At 50.3% G+C, this 25,213-nt stretch overlaps 3 non-coding genes across 3 annotated transcripts; all 3 read left to right on the top strand.

Annotated features, from left to right (window-relative positions):
• The first annotated feature begins 11,909 nt into the window (after positions 1–11,909).
• TRNAC-GCA (transfer RNA cysteine (anticodon GCA)) lies at positions 11,910–11,981 on the top strand. The gene has a single exon. It is a non-coding gene; the product is annotated as a tRNA-Cys (tRNA).
• Positions 11,982–17,173: 5,192 nt separating this feature from the next.
• On the top strand, positions 17,174–17,245 carry TRNAC-GCA (transfer RNA cysteine (anticodon GCA)). Its single transcript has one exon. It is a non-coding gene; the product is annotated as a tRNA-Cys (tRNA).
• Positions 17,246–22,444: 5,199 nt separating this feature from the next.
• On the top strand, positions 22,445–22,516 carry TRNAC-GCA (transfer RNA cysteine (anticodon GCA)). Its single transcript has one exon. It is a non-coding gene; the product is annotated as a tRNA-Cys (tRNA).
• Positions 22,517–25,213: the final 2,697 nt, after the last annotated feature.

Raw genomic sequence — 25,213 nt, 5'->3', positions numbered from 1 at the left:
AGGGCAATTTGCCTCATGCCAGAGCACACATGTAGGGGTGTTCCCTGGAAACAAGGAGCATCAGTACAACTGTGTACCACTGCTATTTGCTCCTGGGGAAACACACGTGCACACTTTTCCAGACACTCCTCAAATGGGCAGACTAATCCCTAGAAAAATAGGAACAGGAGTTGGACCCAATACTTTCTAGGCATTGCACCCAACACTTTTTTTTTTCTTCCCATGCTTCTCTTTATTTATTAGTTTTATGTTTCACCTTTTCCAACAAAAGCTCTGAGTGGCTTACTGTAAAATAACAAAATATTTTATGAAACAAGGTAATATTATGGGTGGTAGAGAGAGAAAGCATGGTTCAGATGGACTAGCAGTAGACTTCTTGTCCTGTATCCTACAATACTTGGAGGAATAATGAGTATGCAGTAGGAGGGAGGGGACAGAAGGAACCTTTATCCCGAGCCCTGATGCTCAGCCTGCTTCTAGGGGCAGACTGATCCACTCTCTACAGGCAAACTGATGGGTTATAATGTCAGTGGCCAGTAGGTATAGATTAAAACATTGGATTGGTTGTGAGTATTGACATAACAAAAATGCTATCTTTTAACTGTAGGGCAGTGGTCCTCAAACTTCACTGGTCCACAGACAACAATACTAAGTGATATATTGCATGCTACGTCATGCTTTGTTTCCCCACCAACCTCTATTTCAACTTTTTAAATTCCCTGTGGTTATTAGCAATGTGAAAGGATCTCATGAGAAGCACATTATCCATGAGCTGTAGAATTCTAAACCTAAGGTTTCTGAATCATTATGTTTGGCAGGGCTGCCCATAGTCTTAAGAGGGCTTTGAATAATTAGAAATCATTAAAAAATAGTGGCCTTCTAGCTATACCCAGTCATAATATATAGGTTATAGGTGGTGTCTCATTGCTACAGTGGCCTTGCTAGTAGAAACTTCTATTGATGGGGGAGGGAGGGGATTTCCTGCATCAACGAGTGTATAGCTGTTTTATGTTGATAATTGAAGTAAAATGGCCTACCAAGCCCAGGATTTGAGGAATAATCTTGTCATTGATATCATCTACATGAACCCATATTAATTCATTAACTGACCGGCATTTTTTGTGATATGCAGCTCTATACCATTTGAACTTTTTTTTCACTGACAATATATCTAAGTCAAGCGGAGCAGTAGTTTCATGTACTGAATTTAGTATTTTATTTTTCTTGTTTATATTTATTCATAGACAGTCTTTAATTTGTATTATTTTTCAAAATGATTTGACAAATGGATTCAGCACTTCATTTCAGCCCTAAGTATTGCTTCATAGTCACTGCTTGTATGTAGCTTGATCACCTAAGTCAGGGGTGCTTAACCTCTGGACCGAGGACAAATTGTGGCCTGTGGAGCCTTAGAACATAACCTGCAGGGCTCCCTACGGGTTGGAAAATTTGGTAGCGGGCAAGCAGTGGCAGTTAATCCTGCCACCCCTCCCTTTGCCAAAATCCCAAACTGTACATGGATGGGTCAGAGAAGGGCCATTACCCCCCGCCCCGCCCCCGAACAGCCAAATCAAGGCTGGGCCACATCTCCTTCCCTCTGTGCAGCCAGGTTGGGGCTGATTCATGCTCCCTTCCCCTGTGCAAGCTGGTTTGGAGCCAGGGCACACCCCTTTCCCCTGTGGGGCTGAGCCATGCCCCCTTCCCCTGCACAGGTGGTGCAGGGCTAGGCCATGCCCCGTCTCCAGCTATAGGACTGGGTTGAGGCCTGGCCAAACCCCTTTCTTCCACATGACTGACTTGGGGGGGAATGCCCCCTACCCCATTCCACATTTCCACATGTGTTCATGTTGTGCTTGTCCTGGGTATTCAATTGGGTCCACTGGTCAGATCTGGCTCACAAAGAGACTGGACACTGCTCATCCAGCCCTGTGGACAAAAAAGGTTGAGTATCACTATTCCAAGTCGTATGGTATTTGCTTCTTTCCTCAGGCTGGCTGTCTACCAAATGTACCTAAAGTATTCAGAAGCACTTATGTTAGTATATTCCTGTATGAGTACTTGTACTGGCTGTGGAGCTATCTTTATATCTCTGGTCCCTTTTTGGTCTTACTCAGTGTTCTGCTCCCAGGTATTTGGGCTCCTACCCTTATGTCAAATGGAATCTTGCAATTGTTCCACTTACATTCCAAGATGCAGAACGTTGTCCCATATAGAGCACTCCCTGATCCATGGGTTCATATCGATTTCAGGCACCTGTGACTTCTCCCTTCAGGACCCCGTTACAGTGGCCAGCACTTCCTTAAAACTAGATTTTTTTTTTTTTTTATTTAGGAACAAAGTAATTAGGATTAAAAGATATTTTAAGACACCACAGAGCCTACATGCATATTTAACCTAACCTTTAACTTTAACACATGATGAATTATATAGATTTTCTCCTTTATTTACATGATAGTAATATGCCAAATAATATTATTCTGGGGAAGCCCAGAGCTTCTTATGTGTCTGTGCAGTTCTTCTCTCCCAGTCAGGGAAGGTCAACTTTAGAAATCCCTTGCCCTACCTTTGTGCGCCAAGGCCCAATTATCATACTACCCAATAGTTTCAGATTTAGATGTTACTTGAAATAGTATTTTCCAGTCAGGTACAGCATTTAGCAAGGCTTATGCAAAAAAAAAAAAAAAATCCACCATGACTGATCAGCTGTACCCAATAAGTTGTTATCACATACCTGATGGCTCACTCTTTCCTGTGAGTGAGAATGTAAAAATTATATTTGTAGGTGGACCCATATGATATTAGTTTAACATCTAGTCTTACAGCATGTCTTCACTGGGCACATCTACATGTGTGTTCATGTGCCATCATTACTACAGATTAAGTTTAGTATCTGTAATAACAGGTACTAACTAAACATGCCATAATTGGCACTACTGTGCAGTAATGCCAGCACATGTTTTTTAAGTGATGCTTAAAAGCAGTAGACTAATTCTACTGTGCATTAGTGCAATAGTTCAGCTTTTGCTGTGATGTGCTAATGCACATTAGAATTAGTCTACTGCTCATTTAGCATCTTGTGTAGCTATGCCCAATAAGGTGCAATTGTTAGAGTGATAGCAGAACCCAAACTACTTATCAGATGTTTATACTACAGTGTAGTAATATGTTATATACATATAGGTATATCGTTAGAAACTGAGCACATCAACTGCATTTTGGATACAGATAAAAATGGGCAATTATACAGACATTTGGTAATATTTCTGCACAACAAACTTTTCTCATTGAATGCAAGTCCTGGCTATTAAAAAAAAAAACAAACAAATTAACGAAGAACCCCCCCCATAAAATATTGACATGGATGTTCATAGAAAGCATATTGTCAAACAAACTCATAATTTTATTATTTTTACAATGCATCCTTATGAATACATTTTCTGTAGTGCTTTTGGAGGTCCAAACACATGTGATGTGTCTGTCATGCCAAGCTGTATCCACTTTTTCAATGATTGTGCTTGAGTTGCTTAAGTAGCATGACTAAAGAGACATTCTTAATCCTAAAATATGGCAAATCTAACAATTGAGTGATAAAACTACACATAGTCAAGATTTTAAGTTGCTGAAAAGGGCATTCACACCCAAGCAGAAAGTCAGGACAAAGGCCTATACATTATTCATACCCAACCAGAGTCAATCCTGACTAACACACTAAAGTTGTGCATAAGCCTTGCACTGTGAATAAGTTTCTCTGCATTTTAATCCCTACAAGGCTGTTGTTTCTATTAAATTTTTCCAGTTTTGTATATGTGTGGATAGAAATGAAGCTTTCTTGATGTCATCCTGGCATAATACTGTCACAACCCAGTGATTTTGGTGCCTCTGCACAGTGGAATTTTCCCGCCACATGAGAGCCTCTTGCAAAAGTAAAGGCTTTCTGTTGCTGCAGAAAACCCCCGGTGCAAGAGAGTTCCCGCCATTCGAATGCAAGTTTGTGTCCCGCTATTGGCCAGTTCTAAATTATGCACACGTGGTGGCTAGTGATTGGCTTGCTGGCTGTTTAAAAATTAGCGCGACTTCCACCCAAGTCGGAGAACTTTGTGCACGCTGCAGAGTGCTTCTGAAGAGATCTGACTCGTGGCTGAGCTGATCGATAGACTGATAACCTATTGATCCATCTCCCCATCGCCAAGCGCAATCCCAGACGTATCCCTTTCCCTGCCAGCCCGATTTGTAGACGGACGTGCTGGCCTGAGCCCTGCCAGCTGGAACAACTAGCGTAGTTGTTCAGACGACTGGACCGTTTTCGTCGCAACAGCAAGCAACGTAAGTAAAGTTTTACAACCATAAAGCTTTCTCGGCCTCTCTATTCACCAGCCCGCCCCGACGAACAAGTAATTATTAAATCACCTCGAGTCGGCTTTGGCCGTCCGAGACAAATACAAAAGTGAACCTAGCCTGTGAAAATGCATTTATGCCACTGTAAATCCATGCTGTCCCCATGGCAGAACTTAACACTCAAAACAACTTGGGGCAGAACTACATGGACTCCTTACTGTGCTCAGGAGCACTGTCATGAAAAATTCCTTGCCTACTCACAAAACATTCCCTATCTGCCTACTCCCATGCAGGAATATTTCCACCTTAGAATGGCACTGATAATATACTAAGTATACACAGAAGAGAGAGTCTTAAAACAGTGCTTGGGTGCTCTCTCTAGATTACTGCAAGGGAACTTGTGGCAGGAGTGCCTCTTCTGGAGTCCATCTATCAGTGACTCTATCCTCCTGTTATGGGCCAACCACCTGCCTTCTCTCCTGTCACACCTTGATATTAATTAATGGATGTTAACTAGCAGGAAGCTGCCCATTTATTGTTCCAGTGCCAGGGGGCAATATCTGCACCTCCTTTTTCTCCCCTACACTACAGCCCAAGCCTTGTGGATGATACTGACATGGTTTGATCTGGGCCTTGTTGTAATTTGGCCCTCCCCTTGTCCTCCCTGGGCTTTCCACAGCCCTATCTCTCTGTCTCACTCTGCACCTTCCTGGCACTTGGGCTCTCCGCAGCCCTGTCTGGCACTACACCTTCACTGGTGCTCGGGCTCTCCATGGCCCAGTCTTGCACTGTGCCTCACTGGCACTTGCTGCCCCCTCTCTGGGGCTACTCACTGCCCCCTTTCTCTGGAGCATATCACTGCCCCCTCTCTCTGGGGCTAGGTTTCCCATGCTGCTGCACGTCGGCTATGAGGCCTCCTCTATCCCCTAATAGCCTCACCCAAACCACTGGTTAAAACAGCAAACACAAAACACTAGCCCCTGGGCTATAACCAAAAATCCAAGCTGCCTGGCTAAAACATCATTCAATCCCTACCAGGGAATACCCCATCCCATAACAGCATCAGGAGCTGGTCGTGCAGTCAGGCCTCTCCCCTTCGCTTGTTCCAGCAGAGCTCCCTCCCCCCTTGGCTGCCAGTAGGGAACTGCCCTCCTGGCCTCAGGCCTGAGATTTATGTGGGAGCCAGGTCCTGCCCCTTCCGGTCAGCTGACCAGGTGCAGGTTCAGCTAATTCCCTCCTTAACCAGTTGTCCCAGTAATTGGCACCTGGGTTGCTATTTCTGCTCTGAGAGTAGCAGGCACCTTAGTTTCCTGATACAGAACTACATTGCTTAAACTCCAGGACTTGGTGCCCATGGAGCAGGAGTGCCAAGCACCAGTGGATCCAGATGTGTGCAGGAGTTGCAGTTGCACCCCTTTTCACTTGTGTGGTACTTGCACAGTGAGCTCTCTAAGATCACCAGCTCTTTGGTGAGGCTCTTAACTAGAATTGCACTTTTGTGTGGCTTTGAACCCCAAGGAATGATTGCCCACTGCCAAATCCAGTGGTAGTGAATTCACTTCCTGGGGTCTAGAGCTGTGCTAAAATGGCAGCTTGAGCCAGGGGCTCAGCTGACAAATTGGTGGAGTCAGAAAGTTCACTCCATATCCAATGCATAGATGAAGAGAGCGTGGATGCACCATCCTGGATCTGCTCATATGGCCAGGTTATGCTTCACATCAACAGTCCCAGGCACAGTATGGAATAAGTGTAGACATGTCCTTTGTGACCTGGTCTTTTAATCATGCTATGTTACACTTATTCTAAAAGAATTTTTAAAATATAAAATAAATAAATAAGCCATGCAACTATAAGAGGATCCTCAAAAGGATGGGATTTTTTTTTCTGTATTAACAAGGAAATGCCCAATTGAAACATCAAAGGTATAATTTTACAGAACAGATCAAGTTCAAATGCTTGAAAATACATCAAAGAGTTTTGAACTTAAAATCTTCATATTTTATTCATGAACCCCTTGGAATGAAATACATCATTAGCAGGAAATTTACAAACAAGACACAAAAGAACTCTCTGAAATGATTACAAGTAAAAGGCTTATATTTTTAGCAAGAAATGGGATATTCTGCTGTAAGACAAAACAGGTACTTAAGGACTGTATAGCTCACTAGATTGGCTAAAGATTTTCCCTTTGACCACTAACTCTTTGGAATCCAGCCATGATGAGTAGTAAGTCTATGCCCATTTGAAAATGGGTTGACTGACAAAGCTTCCATTTGTTTCTATTATGGGATAAATCCATTTCTGGATTTAGCTGACCCTGATTTAAGTGCTGAATGAGCTTGAAGTTTGAACAGGTACCCTGCATGTTAAAAAAAAAAAAAAAAATCCTTCTCTATCATTACACATTTTTTTCTGTTAAAAGTATTTTTAAAGGACAATTTCATCTCCTGTTGCGAAGCCAAGATACCTGTATATAATGTGCACTGGCATGGAATTCAGAAGTCAAAGATTTCCTGGTTCAGCTTCTGTGAACCATGAGCAGGACACTTCACCTCTCTCTCAATTTTCTTTAAAGTGGAAACAGTGAAACGAAATTCTTTTCATCAGTAGATCTTAAGCAGCTTTACAAAGGAACTATAGTTTATTATCATCCTACATATTTGTTCATTAACACTTTCTTGGGTCTTGAGAACAGTATTTCAAAACTTCAAAAGTAAATGACAGAACCTTAAGGAAATGCTCCTTGTGTCATTATCTATGCATAAAGGTGAACACCGTAACATTTAAAGAATCAGCTATTATAGAGTACTTGAAAACTGAAGGGAATTTACATTTTAATGCCATTTCTTTACAAATTGTTGACAACTGAGAAATCAAAATTGTGTCAAAATAAGACCTGGATACCCAGGTGGAAGAGGCCATTGTGTGTTTTTATCTTTTATATTTTACAAAAAGAATATTGGGGCCTTTAATCCTTTAAGATGGGGCTCTTATTTCTGAAATCCAAGCCTTTCTCTTAAGGATATTAGCATAATGCTCCTGCAGGGCCAAACTATTTAAAGATAGCAGATGGTCAAAGGAAAGCCATACTGACAGGGTAGAAGAAATTTTGCATGAATATAGTTCTTGTGAAACCATTCCTAAAACATCTTGATAGGTCTATGATTCATAGAACATCTTATAATAGGTCTTTCTTTTTAACTTTTTCCAGCAGTCCTCCTTTAAGTTTATGACTAATAAGTAATTGATCCAATGATTCAGTAATGCCAAATAATAATATATTTGATATACATCTGCATGTCTAAACTTTACAAAATACTCACAACAAAAAACATTAGTGGTTAAGATAGAAATTCAGTAATGTGGAACTAGAAGCTATACAGATCAATGCTTATAAATAGTATATTTTTACAATGCTTATAAACACTATAATATCATAGCCTGTTAATCAATAATATGGGCCATTTATATTCCTTATTAGCATAGCATAATACAGGCTGGGGACATCTACATGTGCTGAAAATCGTGAAGCAATGAACAGTGGTGCATATCACACTGGAGTTTATTACTTCTTGGTGCCCTGTATACATGGGCACCTGGAACTGCAGCACATAAGTCTGGGTCAGAGCAAAGCAGGCTGGCAGGGGGCACAGGGGGTCAGCCTGCCAGCTCAGGGCTGTAGCAACTCAGCTCAAGTGCTGCAGAGGCACTTCCTGGGAAACAAGGGTGCTCCAGTGTGGGCCTCACCAGCATGTATCTCCTGCACTGAAGTAGCCTAATACCCCAGCAAGTCCCATCAGCATCTAAACATGCATTGCTGTACAATAAAGAGCGATGCTGTACAATAATACTTGGGTTTACAAATACTAAACAAAGGTAGAGTTAGTTTACTGTGGCTTAATAGGGCTTCATGTGTAGCCAGGAAGCCAGGCCCTGGGCCCCACAGGAACCCAACAATGTCCTATACCTCCCAGCAGCTTCTCTCAACTTGCTCCCCATGTGAAGAGCCCCTCTTTAAAACCCAAACTTTCCCTTAGTCCAATTTTCCATCTCCCCATCTACCTTTTCAGCTCCCCCGTAGCTCTGGCTCCAATCCCAGCCTCTGTGCAGGCATTGGCAAGCCTTCACTCACTCCCTAATTCTAAGCAGGATGGCTTTGCATTGGTAGAAGCAGTACAGAGAGACAAACATTGTTCACGTGGCTGAGGGTGGGGCCAACTCTTGCCAGGCCCGTGGGAAAGGGGAGGGTATGGGACCATTGGGCAATGGGCTGGGACATCTGGAGCCTGTCATGTGCAGCCAGGCTGCCCTGTGCGTTGAAAGGCAGAAGGGGCATGGCTGTGGAGCCATGGAAGGGAGGCCCATTCTCAGCATTGTTCTAGTAAATCCCCTCGACTCGCAAAGCCACAACAGAGATGGGACAACAACCGAAGCCCCAAACCTACACCTCTGGCCGCTACCAGCCAGGTCTTGGCAATGGGCCAAGCCTAGTTGCATGCCTGTAGTGAACATGGCAAAGTGTACGAAAGGGGCGGAGCAAAGGACCACCCCAAATTTGGAGCTTAGCTCAGTGGCAGAGCATATGACTGCAGATCAAGAGGTCACCAATTCAAATCTGGGTGCTCCCCCTTTCTGTTGCCTGGGGTTGGATACATCTGGGGAAGCCCTGATGGCCATCGCTATCCTCCTCCAATCCCATGAGTGGTGGTTGGCCATTGTGGCTTCAAGGGCAATGCAAGGGCTGTGTTGGTGAGTCTTGGCTGCCCCTGTAGGAAGAGAGTGAAGGCTTGCTACTAGCCTGCTCAGAGAAGCTGCTGGAAGGTGTGGGATGCTGTTGGGTTTCTGTGGGCCCAGGACCTGGCTGCCTGGCACCAAAGCAGGTGTTGCTCAGGCCTACAGTAAAGGCAGAGAGCAACTGTGCAGCAGTTGCGGTTCAGACTCCAGTTCTTGTTCTGCAAAGCCGTGGAGTGGTTGACAGAGGGCGCATTTTGGTGACCCAGGATGGAGGGGCCGTGTTATGTGAACAGATATTGAGAGAGGGCTTAGAGCATGGCTGTAGTCCATGAGTGGAGTTTGCTTGTGTGGGTGGAGGGATGGGAAACGCAGGACCAGAGTCTGTTGTACAGACCCCTTCAAGGGTGTGTCAGTGTTCGGCTCCTAAGCAGGATGGCTTTGCACTGGTAGAAGCAGTCCAGGGAGCCGTACTTTGCTCACATGGCTGAGGGTGGGGCCATCTCTTGGCGGGCCCCTGGGCAAGGGGAGGGTATGGGGCCATTGGGCCATGTGCTGGGAGGTCTGGAGCCTGTCATGTGCAGCCAGGATGGCCCATGTGTTGACAGGCAGAAGGGGCTTGCCTGTGTGGCTGTGGGAGTGGGGCCCATTCTTAGCATTGTTCTAGGTAATCTCCTGGACTGGCAAAGCCACAACAGAGACAGGACAAGCCCTGAAGCGCCAGGTCTATGCCTCTGGCCACTACCAGCCAGCTCTTGGCATTGGGAGAAGCCTAGCCTGCGTGCCTGTAGTGAACGTGGCAAGGTGTGCAGAAGGCGCTGGGCTGCCTTAACTTGGAAGCATAGGTCAGTGGCGGAGCATTTGAGTGCAGATCAAGAGGTCCCCAGTCCAAATCTGGGTGCTCCCTCTTTATGTTGCCTGGGGTTGGGTACCTCTGGGGCAGCCCAGGTGGCCATCCCTATCCTCCTGCATTTTTGTCTGTGATGGTTGGCCATTGTGGCTTCAAGGGCAATGTAGGGGCTCTGTTGGTGAATCTTGGCTGCCCTTGTAGGGAGAGAGTGAGGGCTTGCTACTAACCTGCTTGGAGAAGCTGCTGGAAGGTGTGGGATGCTGTTGGGTTCATGTGAGGATCAGGGCCTGGCTGCCTGGAAATGAAGCAGTTCTTGCTCAGGCCTACAGTAAAGGCAGAGAGCAACTGTGCAGCAGTTCCGGTTGAGACTCCTGCTCTTGTTCTGCAAAGCTGTGTAGTGGTTGACATGGGGCGCGTTTTGGAGACCCAGGATGGAAGGACCACGTTTTATGAATGGATATCAAGATAGAGCTCAGAGCATGGCTGTAGTCCAGGAGTGGAGCTTGCATGTGTAGGTGGAGGCATGGGCAGCCCAGGAACAGGGGCTGTTGTACAGACCCCTTAAAGGGAGGTTCACTGTTGGGCTTCTAAGCATGATGGCTTTGCACTGGTACAAGCAGTAGAGAGAGCCAAACTTTGTTCACATGGCTGAGGGTGGGGCCATTTCTTGCAGGCCCCTGAGAAAGGGGAAGGTATGGGGACATTGGCCCATGTGCTGGGAGGTCTGGAGCCTGTCATGTGCAGCCAGGATGGCCCATGTGTTGACAGGCAGAAGGGGCATGGCTGTGGGGCTGTGGGAGGGGGGCCGTTCTCAGCATTGTTCTAGCTAATACCCTGGACTGGCAAAGCCACAACAGAGACAAGACAAGCCCGGAAGCCCCAGGCCTATGCCACCTGCCGCTACCGGCCAGGTCTTGGCACTGGGACAAGCCTAGCCTGCGTGCCTGTAGTGAATCTGGCAAGGTGTGCGAAAGGGGCAGGGCAAACAGCTGACCCAACATGGGAGCATAGCTCAGTGGCAGAGCATTTGAGTGCAGATCAAGAGGTCCCCAGTTCAAAAATGGGTGCTCCCTGTTTATGTTGCCAGGGGTTGGTTTCCTCTGGGAAAGCCCAGATGGCCAGCCCTATCCTCCTGCACTCCTGTGCATGGTGTTTGGCCATTGTGGCTTCAAGATCAATGTAGGGGCTGTGTTGGTGAATCTTGGCTGCCCCTGTAGGGAGAGAGTGAAGGCTTACTGGGAGGTCTGCGATGCTGTTGGGTTCCTGTGGGCTCAAGACCTGGCTGCCTGGCACAGAAGCAGGTCTTGCTCAGGCCTACAGTAAAGGCAGAGAGTGATGTGCAGCAGTTGCGGTGGAGCCTCCTGTTCTTGTTCTGCAAAGCCGTGGAGTGGTTGATAGGGGGCGCGTTTTAGAGACCCAATATGGAGGGGCTGTGTTATGTGAACAGATACCGAGAGAGGGCTCAGAGCATGGCTGTAGTCCAGGAGCGGAGTTTGCTTGTGTGGGTGGAGGGATGGGCAGCCCAGGACCAGGGGCTGTTGTACAGACCCCTTCAAGGTTTTGTCAGTCTCGGACTTCTAAGCAGGATGACTTTGCACTGGTAGGAGCAGTACAGGGAGCAAAACTTTGTTTCACGTGGCTGAGGGTGGGGCCCTTTTTTTGCTAGGCCTCTGGGAAAGGGGAAGATATGGGGCCATTGGACCATGTGCCCAGAGATCTGGAGCCTGTCATTTGCAGACACCAGGCCTGTGAGTTGAAAGGCAGAAGGGGCATGGCTGTGGAACTATTCGAGGGGGACCATTCTCAGCATTGTTCTACCTGATCCCCTGGAAAGGCAAAGGCACAACAGAGACAGGACAAGCCCTGAAACCCCAGGCCTATGCCTCCTGCCACTACCAGCCAGGACTTGGCACTTGGGCAAGCCTAGCCTGGGTGCCTGAAGTGAACGTGGCAAGGTGTGCGAAAGGGGCAGGACGAAGGACTGCCCCAACTTGGGAGCATAGCTCAGTGGCAGAGCATTTGACTGCAGATCAAGAGGTCCCCAGTTCAAATCTGGGTGCTCCCTCTTTATGTTGCCAGGGGTTGGTTACCTCTGGGACAGGCCAGATGGCCAGCCCTATCCTCCTGCACTCCTGTGTGTGGTGCCTGACCATTGTGGCTTCAAGGACACTGTAGGGCCTGTGTTGTTGAGCTTTGCCTTCCCCTGTAGAGAGAGAGTGATGGCCTGCTACTGGCCAGCTGAGAGTAGCTGTTGGAAGGTGAAGTATGCTGTTGTGATTCCTGTGGGGCCCAGGGCCTGGCTGCCTGGCAATGGAGCCAGGCAGCTTCATCAGAAGACGTCAAGTCGGTAAGGTAACTAGTAGGGTGAAAGTGCTAGACTTTAGGAAAGCTGATTTCAATTAACTCAGGCATTTAGTCAAGGATGCACTGAGGAGTAAGAGATTTTAAGAGATGGGAGCCCAAGAAGGGTGGCTGTGCCTTCAAGAAATGATCCTTCGGGCACAGAGGGAGACGATCCCGATGCAGGGAAAAAGGGAGAAAGGGGCCAAGAGGCTTCCTTGGCTGACCAGAGAAATCCAGAGCAGCCTACGGGTAAGAAGGGGGGCACATAACAAGTGGAATCAGGGAGAGATTACTAAAGAGGAGTATGCCTCCTCTGCTCACGCTTGCAGGGAGGCAGTTAGATGGGTCAAAGCTACCATGGAGCTGAGGATGGCATCCCAAGTTAAGGATAACAAAAAATTGTTTTTTTAGATATATAGGGAGTAAAAGGAGGGCCCAGGGTGGAATAGGACCTCTACTAAATGGGCAGAAGCAATTGGTGACGGACAGGGGGGACAAGGCTGAACTCCTCAGTGAGTTCTTTGCCTCAGTGTTCCTAAGCGAGGGGCAAGACAAGTCTCTCAATGGGATTGTAGAGAGGCAGCAGCAGGGCTCCAGACTACCAAGCGTAGACCCTGAGGTGGTGCAGAAGCACATGGAGGAAGTGGATGCGTTCAAGTCGGCTGGCCCAGATAAGCTCCATCCGAGGGTACTGAAGGCACTGGCTGACGTCATTGCACAGCCACTGGCAGGAATATTTGAACACTCGTGGCGCACGGGTCAGGTCCCGGAGGACTGGGAAAGGGCCAATGTGGTACCCATTTTCAAGAAGGGGAGGAAGGAGGACCCAGGCAACTATGGGCCAGTCAGTCTCACCTCCGTCCTAGGCAAAGTCTTAAAAAAAATGATCAAGGCTCACATTTGCGAGAGCCCGGCAGGAAAAATTATGCTGAGGGGAAACCAGCACGGGTTCGTAGCAGGTAGATCATGCCTGACTAATCTAGTCTCTTTTTATGACCAGGTTACAAAATACCTGGACGCAGGAGTAGGGGTTGACGTCATTTACTTAGATTTCAGGAAGGCCTTCGATACGGTATCCCACACCATACTGGTGAACAAGTTAAGAGGCTGTGACTTGGATGACTGCACGGTCTGGTGGGTGGCGAATTGGCTAGAGGGTCATACCCAGAGAGTCATAGTGGGTGGGTCGGTATCGACCTGGAAGGGTGTGGGCAGTGGGGTACCGCAGGGCTCGGACCTTGGACCGATACTCTTCAATGTCTTCATCAGCGACTTGGACGAGGGAATGAAGTGTACTCTGTCCAAGTTTGCAGATGACACAAAACTGTGGGGAGAGGTGGACACACCGGAGGGCAGGGAACAAATACAAGCAGACCTGGATAGGTTGGACAAATGGGCAGAAAACAACAGAATGCAGTTCAACAAGGAGAAATGCAAAGTGCTGCACCTAGGGAGGAAAAATGTCCAGCATACCTACTGCCTAGGAAATGACCTGCTTGGTAGCAGGAAGCGGAAAGGGACATGAGTCGTCAGTGTGACAAAAAAAGTCATGAGGAAAGGTAATGGCACTTTATCGTGCATCAGCAGATGCATGACGAACAGAACCAAGGAGGTGATACTTCCCCTCTATCGGGCGCTGGTGAGACTGCCGTTGGAATACTGTGTGCAATTTTGGGTGCCGCGCTTCAAGAGGGATGCGGATAACCTGGAGAGGGTCCAGAGAAGGGCCACTCGTATGGTTAAAGGCTTACAGGCCAAGCCCTATGAGGAGAGACTGGGGCACCTGGACCTCTTCAGCCTCCGCAAGAGAAGGCGAACCTTGTGGCTGCCTATAAGTTCATCACGGCGGCACAGAAGGGAATTGGTATGGTTTTACTCAAAGGGCTGCCCCAACTTGGGCGCATAGCTCAGTGGCAGAGCATTTGAGTGCAGATCAAGAAGTCCCCAGTCCAAATGTGGGTGTTCCCTCTTCATGTTGCCTGGGGTTGGATACCTCTGGGGCAGCCCAGGTGGCCATCCCTATCCTCTTGCATTCCTGTGTGTGGTGGTTGGCCATTGTGGCTTCAAGGGCAATGTAGGGGCTGTGTTGGTGAGTCTTGGCTGCCCCTGTAAGGAGAGAGTGAAGGCTTGCTACTAGCCTGCTCAGAGAAGCTGCTGGAAGGTGTGGGATGCTGTTGGGTTTCTGTGGGCCCAGGACCTGGCTGCCTGGCACCAAAGCAGGTGTTGCTCAGGCCTACAGTAAAGGCAGAGAGCAACTGTGCAGCAGTTGCGGTTCAGACTCCAGTTCTTGTTCTGCAAAGCCGTGGAGTGGTTGACAGAGGGCGCATTTTGGTGACCCAGGATGGAGGGGCCGTGTTATGTGAACAGATATTGAGAGAGGGCTTAGAGCATGGCTGTAGTCCATGAGTGGAGTTTGCTTGTGTGGGTGGAGGGATGGGAAACGCAGGACCAGAGTCTGTTGTACAGACCCCTTCAAGGGTGTGTCAGTGTTCGGCTCCTAAGCAGGATGGCTTTGCACTGGTAGAAGCAGTCCAGGGAGCCGTACTTTGCTCACATGGCTGAGGGTGGGGCCATCTCTTGGCGGGCCCCTGGGCAAGGGGAGGGTATGGGGCCATTGGGCCATGTGCTGGGAGGTCTGGAGCCTGTCATGTGCAGCCAGGATGGCCCATGTGTTGACAGGCAGAAGGGGCTTGCCTGTGTGGCTGTGGGAGTGGGGCCCATTCTTAGCATTGTTCTAGGTAATCTCCTGGACTGGCAAAGCCACAACAGAGACAGGACAAGCCCTGAAGCGCCAGGTCTATGCCTCTGGCCACTACCAGCCAGCTCTTGGCATTGGGAGAAGCCTAGCCTGCGTGCCTGTAGTGAACGTGGCAAGGTGTGCAGAAGGCGCTGGGCTGCCTTAACTTGGAAGCATAGGTCAGTGGCGGAGCATTTGAGTGCAGATCAAGAGGTCCCCAGTCCAAATCTGGGTGCTCCCTCTTTATGTTGCCTGGGGTTGGGTACCTCTGGGGCAGCCCAGGTGGCCATCCCTATCCTCCTGCATTTTTGTCTGTGATGGTTGGCCATTGTGGCTTCAAGGGCAATGTAGGGGCTCTGTTGGTGAATCTTGGCTGCCCTTGTAGGGAGAGAGTGAGGGCTTGCTACTAACCTGCTTGGAGAAGCTGCTGGAAGGTGTGGGATGCTGTTGGGTTCATGTGAGGATCAGGGCCTGGCTGCCTGGAAATGAAGCAGTTCTTGCTCAGGCCTACAGTAAAGGCAGAGAGCAACTGTGCAGCAGTTCCGGTTGAGACTCCTGCTCTTGTTCTGCAAAGCTGTGTAGTGGTTGACATGGGGCGCGTTTTGGAGACCCAGGATGGAAGGACCACGTTTTATGAATGGATATCAAGATAGAGCTCAGAGCATGGCTGTAGTCCAGGAGTGGAGCTTGCATGTGTAGGTGGAGGCATGGGCAGCCCAGGAACAGGGGCTGTTGTACAGACCCCTTAAAGGGAGGTTCACTGTTGGGCTTCTAAGCATGATGGCTTTGCACTGGTACAAGCAGTAGAGAGAGCCAAACTTTGTTCACATGGCTGAGGGTGGGGCCATTTCTTGCAGGCCCCTGAGAAAGGGGAAGGTATGGGGACATTGGCCCATGTGCTGGGAGGTCTGGAGCCTGTCATGTGCAGCCAGGATGGCCCATGTGTTGACAGGCAGAAGGGGCATGGCTGTGGGGCTGTGGGAGGGGGGCCGTTCTCAGCATTGTTCTAGCTAATACCCTGGACTGGCAAAGCCACAACAGAGACAAGACAAGCCCGGAAGCCCCAGGCCTATGCCACCTGCCGCTACCGGCCAGGTCTTGGCACTGGGACAAGCCTAGCCTGCGTGCCTGTAGTGAATCTGGCAAGGTGTGCGAAAGGGGCAGGGCAAACAGCTGACCCAACATGGGAGCATAGCTCAGTGGCAGAGCATTTGAGTGCAGATCAAGAGGTCCCCAGTTCAAAAATGGGTGCTCCCTGTTTATGTTGCCAGGGGTTGGTTTCCTCTGGGAAAGCCCAGATGGCCAGCCCTATCCTCCTGCACTCCTGTGCATGGTGTTTGGCCATTGTGGCTTCAAGATCAATGTAGGGGCTGTGTTGGTGAATCTTGGCTGCCCCTGTAGGGAGAGAGTGAAGGCTTACTGGGAGGTCTGCGATGCTGTTGGGTTCCTGTGGGCTCAAGACCTGGCTGCCTGGCACAGAAGCAGGTCTTGCTCAGGCCTACAGTAAAGGCAGAGAGTGATGTGCAGCAGTTGCGGTGGAGCCTCCTGTTCTTGTTCTGCAAAGCCGTGGAGTGGTTGATAGGGGGCGCGTTTTAGAGACCCAATATGGAGGGGCTGTGTTATGTGAACAGATACCGAGAGAGGGCTCAGAGCATGGCTGTAGTCCAGGAGCGGAGTTTGCTTGTGTGGGTGGAGGGATGGGCAGCCCAGGACCAGGGGCTGTTGTACAGACCCCTTCAAGGTTTTGTCAGTCTCGGACTTCTAAGCAGGATGACTTTGCACTGGTAGGAGCAGTACAGGGAGCAAAACTTTGTTTCACGTGGCTGAGGGTGGGGCCCTTTTTTTGCTAGGCCTCTGGGAAAGGGGAAGATATGGGGCCATTGGACCATGTGCCCAGAGATCTGGAGCCTGTCATTTGCAGACACCAGGCCTGTGAGTTGAAAGGCAGAAGGGGCATGGCTGTGGAACTATTCGAGGGGGACCATTCTCAGCATTGTTCTACCTGATCCCCTGGAAAGGCAAAGGCACAACAGAGACAGGACAAGCCCTGAAACCCCAGGCCTATGCCTCCTGCCACTACCAGCCAGGACTTGGCACTTGGGCAAGCCTAGCCTGGGTGCCTGAAGTGAACGTGGCAAGGTGTGCGAAAGGGGCAGGACGAAGGACTGCCCCAACTTGGGAGCATAGCTCAGTGGCAGAGCATTTGACTGCAGATCAAGAGGTCCCCAGTTCAAATCTGGGTGCTCCCTCTTTATGTTGCCAGGGGTTGGTTACCTCTGGGACAGGCCAGATGGCCAGCCCTATCCTCCTGCACTCCTGTGTGTGGTGCCTGACCATTGTGGCTTCAAGGACACTGTAGGGCCTGTGTTGTTGAGCTTTGCCTTCCCCTGTAGAGAGAGAGTGATGGCCTGCTACTGGCCAGCTGAGAGTAGCTGTTGGAAGGTGAAGTATGCTGTTGTGATTCCTGTGGGGCCCAGGGCCTGGCTGCCTGGCAATGGAGCCAGGCAGCTTCATCAGAAGACGTCAAGTCGGTAAGGTAACTAGTAGGGTGAAAGTGCTAGACTTTAGGAAAGCTGATTTCAATTAACTCAGGCATTTAGTCAAGGATGCACTGAGGAGTAAGAGATTTTAAGAGATGGGAGCCCAAGAAGGGTGGCTGTGCCTTCAAGAAATGATCCTTCGGGCACAGAGGGAGACGATCCCGATGCAGGGAAAAAGGGAGAAAGGGGCCAAGAGGCTTCCTTGGCTGACCAGAGAAATCCAGAGCAGCCTACGGGTAAGAAGGGGGGCACATAACAAGTGGAATCAGGGAGAGATTACTAAAGAGGAGTATGCCTCCTCTGCTCACGCTTGCAGGGAGGCAGTTAGATGGGTCAAAGCTACCATGGAGCTGAGGATGGCATCCCAAGTTAAGGATAACAAAAAATTGTTTTTTTAGATATATAGGGAGTAAAAGGAGGGCCCAGGGTGGAATAGGACCTCTACTAAATGGGCAGAAGCAATTGGTGACGGACAGGGGGGACAAGGCTGAACTCCTCAGTGAGTTCTTTGCCTCAGTGTTCCTAAGCGAGGGGCAAGACAAGTCTCTCAATGGGATTGTAGAGAGGCAGCAGCAGGGCTCCAGACTACCAAGCGTAGACCCTGAGGTGGTGCAGAAGCACATGGAGGAAGTGGATGCGTTCAAGTCGGCTGGCCCAGATAAGCTCCATCCGAGGGTACTGAAGGCACTGGCTGACGTCATTGCACAGCCACTGGCAGGAATATTTGAACACTCGTGGCGCACGGGTCAGGTCCCGGAGGACTGGGAAAGGGCCAATGTGGTACCCATTTTCAAGAAGGGGAGGAAGGAGGACCCAGGCAACTATGGGCCAGTCAGTCTCACCTCCGTCCTAGGCAAAGTCTTAAAAAAAATGATCAAGGCTCACATTTGCGAGAGCCCGGCAGGAAAAATTATGCTGAGGGGAAACCAGCACGGGTTCGTAGCAGGTAGATCATGCCTGACTAATCTAGTCTCTTTTTATGACCAGGTTACAAAATACCTGGACGCAGGAGTAGGGGTTGACGTCATTTACTTAGATTTCAGGAAGGCCTTCGATACGGTATCCCACACCATACTGGTGAACAAGTTAAGAGGCTGTGACTTGGATGACTGCACGGTCTGGTGGGTGGCGAATTGGCTAGAGGGTCATACCCAGAGAGTCATAGTGGGTGGGTCGGTATCGACCTGGAAGGGTGTGGGCAGTGGGGTACCGCAGGGCTCGGACCTTGGACCGATACTCTTCAATGTCTTCATCAGCGACTTGGACGAGGGAATGAAGTGTACTCTGTCCAAGTTTGCAGATGACACAAAACTGTGGGGAGAGGTGGACACACCGGAGGGCAGGGAACAAATACAAGCAGACCTGGATAGGTTGGACAAATGGGCAGAAAACAACAGAATGCAGTTCAACAAGGAGAAATGCAAAGTGCTGCACCTAGGGAGGAAAAATGTCCAGCATACCTACTGCCTAGGAAATGACCTGCTTGGTAGCAGGAAGCGGAAAGGGACATGAGTCGTCAGTGTGACAAAAAAAGTCATGAGGAAAGGTAATGGCACTTTATCGTGCATCAGCAGATGCATGACGAACAGAACCAAGGAGGTGATACTTCCCCTCTATCGGGCGCTGGTGAGACTGCCGTTGGAATACTGTGTGCAATTTTGGGTGCCGCGCTTCAAGAGGGATGCGGATAACCTGGAGAGGGTCCAGAGAAGGGCCACTCGTATGGTTAAAGGCTTACAGGCCAAGCCCTATGAGGAGAGACTGGGGCACCTGGACCTCTTCAGCCTCCGCAAGAGAAGGTTGAGAGGCGACCTTGTGGCTGCCTATAAGTTCATCACGGCGGCACAGAAGGGAATTGGTATGGTTTTACTCAAAGGGCTGCCCCAACTTGGGCGCATAGCTCAGTGGCAGAGCATTTGAGTGCAGATCAAGAAGTCCCCAGTCCAAATGTGGGTGTTCCCTCTTCATGTTGCCTGGGGTTGGATACCTCTGGGGCAGCCCAGGTGGCCATCCCTATCCTCTTGCATTCCTGTGTGTGGTGGTTGGCCATTGTGGCTTCAAGGGCAATGTAGGGGCTGTGTTGGTGAGTCTTGGCTGCCCCTGTAAGGAGAGAGTGAAGGCTTGCTACTAGCCTGCTCAGAGAAGCTGCTGGAAGGTGTGGGATGCTGTTGGGTTTCTGTGGGCCCAGGACCTGGCTGCCTGGCACCAAAGCAGGTGTTGCTCAGGCCTACAGTAAAGGCAGAGAGCAACTGTGCAGCAGTTGCGGTTCAGACTCCAGTTCTTGTTCTGCAAAGCCGTGGAGTGGTTGACAGAGGGCGCATTTTGGTGACCCAGGATGGAGGGGCCGTGTTATGTGAACAGATATTGAGAGAGGGCTTAGAGCATGGCTGTAGTCCATGAGTGGAGTTTGCTTGTGTGGGTGGAGGGATGGGAAACGCAGGACCAGAGTCTGTTGTACAGACCCCTTCAAGGGTGTGTCAGTGTTCGGCTCCTAAGCAGGATGGCTTTGCACTGGTAGAAGCAGTCCAGGGAGCCGTACTTTGCTCACATGGCTGAGGGTGGGGCCATCTCTTGGCGGGCCCCTGGGCAAGGGGAGGGTATGGGGCCATTGGGCCATGTGCTGGGAGGTCTGGAGCCTGTCATGTGCAGCCAGGATGGCCCATGTGTTGACAGGCAGAAGGGGCTTGCCTGTGTGGCTGTGGGAGTGGGGCCCATTCTTAGCATTGTTCTAGGTAATCTCCTGGACTGGCAAAGCCACAACAGAGACAGGACAAGCCCTGAAGCGCCAGGTCTATGCCTCTGGCCACTACCAGCCAGCTCTTGGCATTGGGAGAAGCCTAGCCTGCGTGCCTGTAGTGAACGTGGCAAGGTGTGCAGAAGGCGCTGGGCTGCCTTAACTTGGAAGCATAGGTCAGTGGCGGAGCATTTGAGTGCAGATCAAGAGGTCCCCAGTCCAAATCTGGGTGCTCCCTCTTTATGTTGCCTGGGGTTGGGTACCTCTGGGGCAGCCCAGGTGGCCATCCCTATCCTCCTGCATTTTTGTCTGTGATGGTTGGCCATTGTGGCTTCAAGGGCAATGTAGGGGCTCTGTTGGTGAATCTTGGCTGCCCTTGTAGGGAGAGAGTGAGGGCTTGCTACTAACCTGCTTGGAGAAGCTGCTGGAAGGTGTGGGATGCTGTTGGGTTCATGTGAGGATCAGGGCCTGGCTGCCTGGAAATGAAGCAGTTCTTGCTCAGGCCTACAGTAAAGGCAGAGAGCAACTGTGCAGCAGTTCCGGTTGAGACTCCTGCTCTTGTTCTGCAAAGCTGTGTAGTGGTTGACATGGGGCGCGTTTTGGAGACCCAGGATGGAAGGACCACGTTTTATGAATGGATATCAAGATAGAGCTCAGAGCATGGCTGTAGTCCAGGAGTGGAGCTTGCATGTGTAGGTGGAGGCATGGGCAGCCCAGGAACAGGGGCTGTTGTACAGACCCCTTAAAGGGAGGTTCACTGTTGGGCTTCTAAGCATGATGGCTTTGCACTGGTACAAGCAGTAGAGAGAGCCAAACTTTGTTCACATGGCTGAGGGTGGGGCCATTTCTTGCAGGCCCCTGAGAAAGGGGAAGGTATGGGGACATTGGCCCATGTGCTGGGAGGTCTGGAGCCTGTCATGTGCAGCCAGGATGGCCCATGTGTTGACAGGCAGAAGGGGCATGGCTGTGGGGCTGTGGGAGGGGGGCCGTTCTCAGCATTGTTCTAGCTAATACCCTGGACTGGCAAAGCCACAACAGAGACAAGACAAGCCCGGAAGCCCCAGGCCTATGCCACCTGCCGCTACCGGCCAGGTCTTGGCACTGGGACAAGCCTAGCCTGCGTGCCTGTAGTGAATCTGGCAAGGTGTGCGAAAGGGGCAGGGCAAACAGCTGACCCAACATGGGAGCATAGCTCAGTGGCAGAGCATTTGAGTGCAGATCAAGAGGTCCCCAGTTCAAAAATGGGTGCTCCCTGTTTATGTTGCCAGGGGTTGGTTTCCTCTGGGAAAGCCCAGATGGCCAGCCCTATCCTCCTGCACTCCTGTGCATGGTGTTTGGCCATTGTGGCTTCAAGATCAATGTAGGGGCTGTGTTGGTGAATCTTGGCTGCCCCTGTAGGGAGAGAGTGAAGGCTTACTGGGAGGTCTGCGATGCTGTTGGGTTCCTGTGGGCTCAAGACCTGGCTGCCTGGCACAGAAGCAGGTCTTGCTCAGGCCTACAGTAAAGGCAGAGAGTGATGTGCAGCAGTTGCGGTGGAGCCTCCTGTTCTTGTTCTGCAAAGCCGTGGAGTGGTTGATAGGGGGCGCGTTTTAGAGACCCAATATGGAGGGGCTGTGTTATGTGAACAGATACCGAGAGAGGGCTCAGAGCATGGCTGTAGTCCAGGAGCGGAGTTTGCTTGTGTGGGTGGAGGGATGGGCAGCCCAGGACCAGGGGCTGTTGTACAGACCCCTTCAAGGTTTTGTCAGTCTCGGACTTCTAAGCAGGATGACTTTGCACTGGTAGGAGCAGTACAGGGAGCAAAACTTTGTTTCACGTGGCTGAGGGTGGGGCCCTTTTTTTGCTAGGCCTCTGGGAAAGGGGAAGATATGGGGCCATTGGACCATGTGCCCAGAGATCTGGAGCCTGTCATTTGCAGACACCAGGCCTGTGAGTTGAAAGGCAGAAGGGGCATGGCTGTGGAACTATTCGAGGGGGACCATTCTCAGCATTGTTCTACCTGATCCCCTGGAAAGGCAAAGGCACAACAGAGACAGGACAAGCCCTGAAACCCCAGGCCTATGCCTCCTGCCACTACCAGCCAGGACTTGGCACTTGGGCAAGCCTAGCCTGGGTGCCTGAAGTGAACGTGGCAAGGTGTGCGAAAGGGGCAGGACGAAGGACTGCCCCAACTTGGGAGCATAGCTCAGTGGCAGAGCATTTGACTGCAGATCAAGAGGTCCCCAGTTCAAATCTGGGTGCTCCCTCTTTATGTTGCCAGGGGTTGGTTACCTCTGGGACAGGCCAGATGGCCAGCCCTATCCTCCTGCACTCCTGTGTGTGGTGCCTGACCATTGTGGCTTCAAGGACACTGTAGGGCCTGTGTTGTTGAGCTTTGCCTTCCCCTGTAGAGAGAGAGTGATGGCCTGCTACTGGCCAGCTGAGAGTAGCTGTTGGAAGGTGAAGTATGCTGTTGTGATTCCTGTGGGGCCCAGGGCCTGGCTGCCTGGCAATGGAGCCAGGCAGCTTCATCAGAAGACGTCAAGTCGGTAAGGTAACTAGTAGGGTGAAAGTGCTAGACTTTAGGAAAGCTGATTTCAATTAACTCAGGCATTTAGTCAAGGATGCACTGAGGAGTAAGAGATTTTAAGAGATGGGAGCCCAAGAAGGGTGGCTGTGCCTTCAAGAAATGATCCTTCGGGCACAGAGGGAGACGATCCCGATGCAGGGAAAAAGGGAGAAAGGGGCCAAGAGGCTTCCTTGGCTGACCAGAGAAATCCAGAGCAGCCTACGGGTAAGAAGGGGGGCACATAACAAGTGGAATCAGGGAGAGATTACTAAAGAGGAGTATGCCTCCTCTGCTCACGCTTGCAGGGAGGCAGTTAGATGGGTCAAAGCTACCATGGAGCTGAGGATGGCATCCCAAGTTAAGGATAACAAAAATTTGTTTTTTTAGATATATAGGGAGTAAAAGGAGGGCCCAGGGTGGAATAGGACCTCTACTAAATGGGCAGAAGCAATTGGTGACGGACAGGGGGGACAAGGCTGAACTCCTCAGTGAGTTCTTTGCCTCAGTGTTCCTAAGCGAGGGGCAAGACAAGTCTCTCAATGGGATTGTAGAGAGGCAGCAGCAGGGCTCCAGACTACCAAGCGTAGACCCTGAGGTGGTGCAGAAGCACATGGAGGAAGTGGATGCGTTCAAGTCGGCTGGCCCAGATAAGCTCCATCCGAGGGTACTGAAGGCACTGGCTGACGTCATTGCACAGCCACTGGCAGGAATATTTGAACACTCGTGGCGCACGGGTCAGGTCCCGGAGGACTGGGAAAGGGCCAATGTGGTACCCATTTTCAAGAAGGGGAGGAAGGAGGACCCAGGCAACTATGGGCCAGTCAGTCTCACCTCCGTCCTAGGCAAAGTCTTAAAAAAAATGATCAAGGCTCACATTTGCGAGAGCCCGGCAGGAAAAATTATGCTGAGGGGAAACCAGCACGGGTTCGTAGCAGGTAGATCATGCCTGACTAATCTAGTCTCTTTTTATGACCAGGTTACAAAATACCTGGACGCAGGAGTAGGGGTTGACGTCATTTACTTAGATTTCAGGAAGGCCTTCGATACGGTATCCCACACCATACTGGTGAACAAGTTAAGAGGCTGTGACTTGGATGACTGCACGGTCTGGTGGGTGGCGAATTGGCTAGAGGGTCATACCCAGAGAGTCATAGTGGGTGGGTCGGTATCGACCTGGAAGGGTGTGGGCAGTGGGGTACCGCAGGGCTCGGACCTTGGACCGATACTCTTCAATGTCTTCATCAGCGACTTGGACGAGGGAATGAAGTGTACTCTGTCCAAGTTTGCAGATGACACAAAACTGTGGGGAGAGGTGGACACACCGGAGGGCAGGGAACAAATACAAGCAGACCTGGATAGGTTGGACAAATGGGCAGAAAACAACAGAATGCAGTTCAACAAGGAGAAATGCAAAGTGCTGCACCTAGGGAGGAAAAATGTCCAGCATACCTACTGCCTAGGAAATGACCTGCTTGGTAGCAGGAAGCGGAAAGGGACATGAGTCGTCAGTGTGACAAAAAAAGTCATGAGGAAAGGTAATGGCACTTTATCGTGCATCAGCAGATGCATGACGAACAGAACCAAGGAGGTGATACTTCCCCTCTATCGGGCGCTGGTGAGACTGCCGTTGGAATACTGTGTGCAATTTTGGGTGCCGCGCTTCAAGAGGGATGCGGATAACCTGGAGAGGGTCCAGAGAAGGGCCACTCGTATGGTTAAAGGCTTACAGGCCAAGCCCTATGAGGAGAGACTGGGGCACCTGGACCTCTTCAGCCTCCGCAAGAGAAGGTTGAGAGGCGACCTTGTGGCTGCCTATAAGTTCATCACGGCGGCACAGAAGGGAATTGGTATGGTTTTACTCAAAGGGCTGCCCCAACTTGGGCGCATAGCTCAGTGGCAGAGCATTTGAGTGCAGATCAAGAAGTCCCCAGTCCAAATGTGGGTGTTCCCTCTTCATGTTGCCTGGGGTTGGATACCTCTGGGGCAGCCCAGGTGGCCATCCCTATCCTCTTGCATTCCTGTGTGTGGTGGTTGGCCATTGTGGCTTCAAGGGCAATGTAGGGGCTGTGTTGGTGAGTCTTGGCTGCCCCTGTAAGGAGAGAGTGAAGGCTTGCTACTAGCCTGCTCAGAGAAGCTGCTGGAAGGTGTGGGATGCTGTTGGGTTTCTGTGGGCCCAGGACCTGGCTGCCTGGCACCAAAGCAGGTGTTGCTCAGGCCTACAGTAAAGGCAGAGAGCAACTGTGCAGCAGTTGCGGTTCAGACTCCAGTTCTTGTTCTGCAAAGCCGTGGAGTGGTTGACAGAGGGCGCATTTTGGTGACCCAGGATGGAGGGGCCGTGTTATGTGAACAGATATTGAGAGAGGGCTTAGAGCATGGCTGTAGTCCATGAGTGGAG

Source organism: Alligator mississippiensis, chromosome 2 (assembly GCF_030867095.1).
Source record: "Alligator mississippiensis isolate rAllMis1 chromosome 2, rAllMis1, whole genome shotgun sequence".
Lineage (NCBI taxonomy): Eukaryota > Metazoa > Chordata > Crocodylia > Alligatoridae > Alligator > Alligator mississippiensis.
This window is presented reverse-complemented; position numbering and strand designations above follow the sequence as displayed.